The following is a 2353-nucleotide window of genomic DNA, read 5'->3' as shown; positions in this document are numbered from 1 at the left end:
GCTGATTCCTTCAGTGTAGCGCGCGTGCGGCCCAGAACATCTAAGGGCATCACAGACCTGTTATTGCTCAATCTCGTGCGGCTAGAAGCCGCCTGTCCCTCTAAGAAGAAAAGTAATCGCTGACAGCACGAAGGATGTCACGCGACTAGTTAGCAGGCTAGAGTCTCGTTCGTTATCGGAATTAACCAGACAAATCGCTCCACCAACTAAGAACGGCCATGCACCACCACCCACCGAATCAAGAAAGAGCTATCAATCTGTCAATCCTTCCGGTGTCCGGGCCTGGTGAGGTTTCCCGTGTTGAGTCAAATTAAGCCGCAGGCTCCACTCCTGGTGGTGCCCTTCCGTCAATTCCTTTAAGTTTCAGCTTTGCAACCATACTTCCCCCGGAACCCAAAAGCTTTGGTTTCCCGGAGGCTGCCCGCCGAGTCATCGGAGGAACTGCGGCGGATCGCTGGCTGGCATCGTTTATGGTTAGAACTAGGGCGGTATCTGATCGCCTTCGAACCTCTAACTTTCGTTCTTGATTAATGAAAACATACTTGGCAAATGCTTTCGCTTCTGTTCGTCTTGCGACGATCCAAGAATTTCACCTCTAACGTCGCAATACGAATGCCCCCGCCTGTCCCTATTAATCATTACCTCGGGTTCCGAAAACCAACAAAATAGAACCGAGGTCCTATTCCATTATTCCATGCACACAGTATTCAGGCGGGCTTGCCTGCTTTAAGCACTCTAATTTGTTCAAAGTAAACGTGCCGGCCCACCGAGACACTCACTCAAGAGCACCCTGGTAGGATTGCAACGGGGTCCGCCTCGGGACGCACGAGCACGCACGAGGCGCGTCGCACGCCTTCGGCTCGCCCCACCGGCAGGACGTCCCACGATACATGCCAGTTAAACACCGACGGGCGGTGAACCAACAGCGTGGGACACAAATCCAACTACGAGCTTTTTAACCGCAACAACTTTAATATACGCTATTGGAGCTGGAATTACCGCGGCTGCTGGCACCAGACTTGCCCTCCAATAGATACTCGTTAAAGGATTTAAAGTGTACTCATTCCGATTACGGGGCCTCGGATGAGTCCCGTATCGTTATTTTTCGTCACTACCTCCCCGTGCCGGGAGTGGGTAATTTGCGCGCCTGCTGCCTTCCTTGGATGTGGTAGCCGTTTCTCAGGCTCCCTCTCCGGAATCGAACCCTGATTCCCCGTTACCCGTTACAACCATGGTAGGCGCAGAACCTACCATCGACAGTTGATAAGGCAGACATTTGAAAGATGCGTCGCCGGTACGAGGACCGTGCGATCAGCCCAAAGTTATTCAGAGTCACCAAGGCAAACGGACCGGACGAGCCGACCGATTGGTTTTGATCTAATAAAAGCGTCCCTTCCATCTCTGGTCGGGACTCTGTTTGCATGTATTAGCTCTAGAATTACCACAGTTATCCAAGTAACGTGGGTACGATCTAAGGAACCATAACTGATTTAATGAGCCATTCGCGGTTTCACCTTAATGCGGCTTGTACTGAGACATGCATGGCTTAATCTTTGAGACAAGCATATGACTACTGGCAGGATCAACCAGGGAGCTGCGTCAACTAGAGCTGAGCAGCCGGCCGCCCGGGAGTGTGTCCCGGGGGCCCGCGCGAACACGCAAGCGTCCGCTCAATTATTCTGCAAACAGGAGGAGGCTGAGCTCCCCTGCACAATACACCTCGAAACCCTCTCAGGTCCCGGCGGCGCGCAGCGCCGTCCTAAGTACTTGGTCGGGTTCGAGAGAGGCGCAATCGCCCGGAGTTTGGCGAGTAGACGCTTTAGGTGCGACCACCCGTGCTCCCAACTGAGCTTGCCGCTGCCGACAGAGGCCCGGGAGCGTGCTGTCGTGGCATTGCCGGCGGGAGACAACACGCGCCACCTACGGTGACCGGCAGCTCCAACGCCAGCGCCACAGAAGGACAAAAGCCCCACTTGGGTGCCGAAGCGAACTCTCCCAGCACAGCGCACGCGCCAACACGTCCGCACAGCTGCGATACAAACCACCTGCGAGAACCGCAGAGGCGACCGAGCAGCAGACGGCGTCGCGGCGCCGAGCGCCGGGCGGCGGCGCATCCTCAGCGCACACAGTCCTCAATCGGACCAGCACACTGCAGATGTCCACCGCGCTTCGCACCGGGCCCGCGAGGACCTACTTTGGCCGCACGGCGCCGCGTGCAGGGTGCGCCGGCGCGCAGCTGCGCCGCCTGCCGCCTCCGTCGGCCGGCGCGCCTGCCACTGGCCGCCCCCACCAGCCGGCTGTAGCGCGTGCGCCCACGCACCGCGCGGCCAGCACGCCGGGAGGCCCCCCCTCA

At 57.5% G+C, this 2353-nt stretch overlaps 1 non-coding gene across 1 annotated transcript in view; it reads right to left on the bottom strand.

Annotated features, from left to right (window-relative positions):
• LOC124585895 overlaps nucleotides 1-1593 on the bottom strand; it is a 1910-nt gene extending 317 nt beyond the window's left edge. The window contains exon 1 of the ribosomal RNA XR_006974919.1: nucleotides 1-1593. This exon is cut by the window's left edge and continues 317 nt beyond it. This is a non-coding gene — a ribosomal RNA (small subunit ribosomal RNA).
• Nucleotides 1594-2353: the final 760 nt, after the last annotated feature.

Source organism: Schistocerca americana, unplaced genomic scaffold (genome assembly GCF_021461395.2).
Source record: "Schistocerca americana isolate TAMUIC-IGC-003095 unplaced genomic scaffold, iqSchAmer2.1 HiC_scaffold_513, whole genome shotgun sequence".
In the NCBI taxonomy this organism is placed as follows: Eukaryota; Metazoa; Arthropoda; class Insecta; order Orthoptera; family Acrididae; genus Schistocerca; species Schistocerca americana.
Note: the sequence above shows the minus strand (reverse complement) of the source record. Positions and strands in the feature narration are given on the sequence as shown.